We start from the raw sequence: 6,000 nt of genomic DNA on the forward strand, positions 1-6,000 counted from the left end.
GTCAACTTGTTGATTAGGCTTCCATGTCTATTTCGTGGAGGATGCACATTCAATTTAGATCACAACTAAGATTATTCAAATTATAGATAAAACCGATTAGGGTCAACTTGTGCAGAATAGACGGCAGAGACCTGATCTATGCTTAACTTGCCACCTCCACTCGGTTGGAATTCCAAGTTCACGTGCCAATTGTATTGTTTATAGCATTTACATCAAACTACTTAAATTAAATTATCAATTTAGCTAAAATAATTAAGGGCGTACAAGAATTAGATTGGTCCAGTTGTAAAGTTGTTACTTTATTTTTTTTAAGAAGGAAAGTATCATAAATACGAGTGTGTTAGCAAAAATTAAAAAATTCTTACAGATTAAATTCAATCCAATTATCAAGTGATTGTGTTGACGATTCTTTTGTCTCAATAAAAAGGATTTCAAAATTGCCAAGTGTAGAGAAAAGAAGAATTAAAAGAGGAAGAAGGGAAACAGAGAAAGATGATTGAGTGAATAATCAGGGGTGATTTGGTGAACAATCAAACTAACCATTAATTTACCTCTACTCCTATGCTTCGAAAATGAAGTGTAGGAAATTAAGTGCAGGAAATATAAATGATAAGAAAAATACAAAATCAATTGTCTTTAATTTGAGTTATGAATCCTTTACAATATAGCCATGAATGACTATTTATAGGCAAACATTTGTAGGAAAAAACTACTTAATAACTACCATATTCTTTCATCTCCCACACTTCACACTCTATGATCTTTCATTGTCTTTAACCTCCAATTCATGTTTCATGTTCTTCACTTTGTCCTTCATCATCTTTCTACATGTGTTTAATACTTTATAACTCCTCATAACCTCCAAATGAGTAGGAGAGTGTCACATGTCTTACAATTATATAAATAATAACTAATAAAAATTATTTATTTATGGTGTCAATATTACCCCCCGCAACTCTTTCAGAATGAGAAACCTCAAATTCATGAAGAGTTGTACATCAATTTAGACCACATTTGGCAATTAGTTAATGTAGATGAAAGGAGACACACATTGGAAGGTTCTTTTATCATACAACATGATTCAATTTTTGTTAAAAAAGAACCAAAACCTTGCTCCAAAGGTGCTCACAACATATTTTAGAAGCTTTAAAAGCTTTGAATGCGTAATAGTTACCTGTTTTGAGAGTTTTTACAGCTTCAAACATAATTAAAATAATTTCACATGCTTTGAATTTTAAGGTGTGCTTTGAAATTGGATTACTTTGCATGTGTTTAAAATGGTGAATTCTTAGCAAAATATCACCAATTTGATTTAGTCACAATGCATGCCAATGTTATTTTTTCTTTGAGCCATTAGTAACAGTTGGTCCTTCTATGCTTTACTTCGAGACCTTCGATGTTCTTGAGACTATGGAAATTTCAAGACCTTCAAAGCATGATTCTTCAAACGTTAACAATATATTTTCACTTTTGATTGCACTACTTCAAATTGCTTTGAAGTGACAAACAACATACACACTTTCAAATTACATTACTTTAAAGTGTTTTACAGAGTTTTGCATTACCCTCTAACTAAATATATAGACCTTCGAAGTGCTTTTGAGGGAGCTTCGAGCCACATTCGAACTAAATATATGGAACTTTGAAGTGTTTTCGAGTTTCGAATTACCATCGAACCAAATATATGGACCTTCGAAGTGCTTTTGAGGGAGCTTTGACACACCTTCGAGCCAAATTTGTGGACCTTCGAAATGCTTTGACATAGTTCCAATATTATGTTCAACTTCAAGATAGTAGCATATCCAAAACTTATCTTGTTTTGTGGTATACTTTAAAATCGACAAATAGCCAACCCTGAAACACTTCTCAAGACTTCAAAGGTGAGTAACCAACCTTCAAGACAATTATTGAAGTTTTAAAGGCCAGTAACCAACCTTCAAAATAATTCCTAAAAGCTTCAAAGGCGAGTAACCAACCTTAGAGACAATTCTTGAAGCTTCAAAAGCAAGTAACCAACTTTCAAAACAATTCTCAAAGCTTCGAAGGTGAGTAACCAACCTTTGAAATAATTCTTGAAGCTTCGAATGTGAGTAGCTAACGTTCAAAACAATTCCCTAAGCTTCAAAGGCATACAATCACATCCAACCATCGATTGTTTGTAACCCAAAATTGTTGTTGATGTAACAAACAATCCTTTGAAGCTTTCGAAGTCTCAACAAAAAAGAGTTTCGAAGCACATGTTTTGATTCATATCAAAAAATAATAATAATAATTGATAGAACTACTTTGAAGACATCCTGGAGCCACCTCCAATACATGCAAAGACCAAACTTGGGTCTTACCTTAAAGGATGTCTTCCAAAGTCAACAAATTTAATAATGGATTCATAGATGAAATCCAAAATTAAACCACTTCACAAAGTTAATTATGGTGTTATGTGGCTGTCCATAAAGCTTAAAATTTCAGAAATTAAAATAAAATAAAATAAAGTTAAATTGCCATTACTTTGAATAAATTGGCCATTCTTAGCCAAGTTCAAAATTTCATACGGCTGAGTTGTTCTTTAGTGCATCAAACTCATCAAAACAATGCTTAAAGATGATTATTTTATTAGCCATTTCATCAAAATTAAATTTTGATGTGAACCACAAATCCAAAAACGATTTTGAATACCAAGAACCATAGTACAAGATGGCCTTAAAAATTCAAACAACTTGACATTTTGAATAATTTTAAAAAATTCAGATTCATGAACATTAAATTGTTCATCATTCTTAGCCATGTTTGGCTTGAGAACATGTTCGGCTGGAGAACATGTTCTTCAGCCAAATAACTTTCATCATTCATTGACAAATGGACTTGTTTTTTTATTTTATCCATTAATGGATTATGAAAATCCTCTAACTGAGTTTCATCATTTCTTGGTCTAATGGGTAGTTCCATTTTAGCCATTAATAGTTTATGAAAATCCTCTATATGAGTTTCATCATTTTTTGGCATAATGGACTGTTCCATTTTAGCCATTAATGGCTTATGAAAAGCTTTCGTAGACATGTTATTTCCATGGTTTGACCCTCTAGGAATAGGTTTTTCAACCCTCCAAACTTTATATGGAACATCATTTTTAACCATGTTTGGCTCAACAACATGCTTTTTAGCTATGTTATTTTCATAAATTGGCTCTTTAAAAATGAGTTTTTTGACCCCCTAAGCCATTGATGAAATCAATTTTTTTTCTTTTGCTAACACTAAAAGAATTTTGAAAAAAATCACCAATTTCGGCAATAAAAGCCTCGGTTAAAGACTTGGTAGTGAGAGTTGACAATTCATCATTCCATTGGTGAACTTCCATATCAGTTCATGAATTTTCCCAATTAAATCGTGTCTTTTTTCTTCCACTAAATAATATTGTAATGGATGGAAGTTTCTTTCATCAGGAAAATAGATCTCTTCTTGAAGATCCAAAATTTTTTGTTTACGCCAAAAGATTTCATCTAGGCTATTTAGAATGGACGAATCCAATTCATTTTTCATTTCTTACACTTGATGTCCTACCGGGCATGCCAAAAATTGTTGGCTTATTTTTCCTACAAAGGTAAATACCATAAACGCAAGCATGCCAATAAAGATTGAAAAATCCTTACAGATTAAATTCAAGCTAATTATCAAATGATTGTTTTGACAATTCTTTTGTCTCAATGAAGTGGATTTCAAAATTGCCAAGTGTAGAAGAGAAAAGAAAAATTAAAAGGAGGAGGGAGATGGAGAAAAATGATTGAGTGAACAATCGGGGTGATTGGGTGAACAATCAAACTAACCATTAATTTACCTTTACTCCAATGGTTGGAAAAGGAAGTGCATAAAATAAAGTGCAGAAAATTTACCTCTACTCCTATGCTTTGAAAATGAAGTGCATAAAATAAAGTGCAGAAAATTAAGTGCATGAAATATAAATGACAAGAAAAATAGAAATCAACTGTCTTTGATTTGAGTTTCAGATCCTTTACAACATAGTCATGAATGGCTATTTATAGGAAAACATTTGTAGGAAAAAACTACTTAATAACTACCATATTCTTCCATCTCCTACATTTCACATTTTATGATCTTCCACTTCATCTTATGTCTCCATAACTTCCTTTAACCTCCAATTCATGCTCCATGTTCTCCACTTTATCCTTCATCTTTCTACATGTGTTTAATACTTTATAACTTCTCATAATCTCCAAATGAGTAGGACAGTGCCACATGTCCTGTAATTAGATAAATAATAACTAATAAAAATTATTTATTCATGGTGCCAACAAAAGTAAACCAAAAAATTAGAACCATAACTGAACTGTTAACCTATGGAACCGGATCAAAACCGAACCATAAAATTAGTTCGGTTCAGTTCGGTTTTACGGTTCTAAAATTTTTATATAAAATAAATATGATATATATTTTATGTTAGTAAACAAATTAATGATAATTAATTTGGTTAGGTTTGTTAGAGTTTATCAATTTAATAATGAAGACTAGCCTTCAAATCTTATAAGAGACTTTTTATGTTTTAATTTAATATATATAAAAATAAAAGCAAATAAATATGCTACAATCCGATTCAGTTTGAAACCGTAAACAAAACTTTTGAGCCATGAACCGGACCGATTTAAACAGTTCCACATTTTCAGAACTAGAACCAAAACCAAAGCTAATAAAAATCAAACCAGACCAATTTAAACAGTTCCACATTTTCAGAACTAGAACCAAAACCAAAGCTAATGAAAATCAAACCAAACCAGCAATTTAGACAAATTATATCAGTTTACTAATTTCACTGATTTTTTTTGTACACCGCTAAAAATAGCTAACCAATTTAAAGGAAAATTCTCTAAAATAGTCATTTCTCAAAAATAAATTACCTACACTAAATTTCTACGTAAAACCGCAATGAAAAATGAAATTCAAAGCAAAAAAGACTCTACATTTCGGGTTCAAAAGTCAATTTATAGAAAACATATAAAGACACTTACTTTCGAAATTAATGCAATTAAATCACATAAAAGAAACTCAAAACAACATTACGTCTTTCAATCCAATTATTACACCATAAATGAACCGAACACACTGAACTGCATCAAAATCGACCGTTTCTAGGGCTTCAATTTAGGTGAAAACCAACAAGAAAGGAAATAAATTTCAAACAAACTCGAATTCTAATCCTTACATTGTAATAAAAAAAAATTCTCCGTTATTACCAACACAAAACACATATAGATTCGGAAGTGATTTCTATTGAGTCACTATATACTAGCTACTTAATTCTTTATTCCTAAACCATTTACTTATGTGACTTCTCCCTAGCCGCTAAAATAGTTGTGTATAGCCAAAGGGGAAGGAGAATGAGCGGCAACTTTAATACAAAATTAAAGTAGGACTCAATTGTTGGTTGATGTGGGTCTAAGTGGGTTTGTATTCTTTTAAATGAAAATGTTAAAAAGAAAAAATTAAAAAATAAATAAAAGTTGTAACCATTGAATAGTAAATGAGAAATTTTGTTCTAAAGTGGGCATCAATAAAAGAGGTTTTGGAAAGGTGAGAAGCCACCTATCCCACATTGGTTAATGTTGAAAACATTAATGACTATATAAAGCCTAGGATTTGGCCATTAATTTGGGTCCCTTCGACATCCAAATTTTTCGAAGAAAAAGAGTTGTAGATGTCTCAAAGATGAGGCTTAAGCCTAGACTATGGACCAAGTCGGTTATGCAAAAATTGATACACGAGCTCGTTGTCGCCACCCGCTTGGACCGGACTGAGTCTGTCAATCTTGGACTGGGACATGGGTTGGGTTGTGCTTAGGCTTAGGCTTGGGTTTGGATTAGGTTGTGACCCAACACCCGTATTTGTTTTGTGACCCATTTGTTTAAATATTCAAACTGCATCATTATATACAAATTTATTTATATATAATGCACATGGGAGTTTTGTACCTTTGTAGCTCTAACCCTAATGGCT

The sequence above is a fragment of the Camellia sinensis genome, unplaced genomic scaffold, assembly GCF_055761805.1.
Source record: "Camellia sinensis isolate YWXY unplaced genomic scaffold, ASM5576180v1 Unanchor12, whole genome shotgun sequence".
Lineage (NCBI taxonomy): Eukaryota > Viridiplantae > Streptophyta > Magnoliopsida > Ericales > Theaceae > Camellia > Camellia sinensis.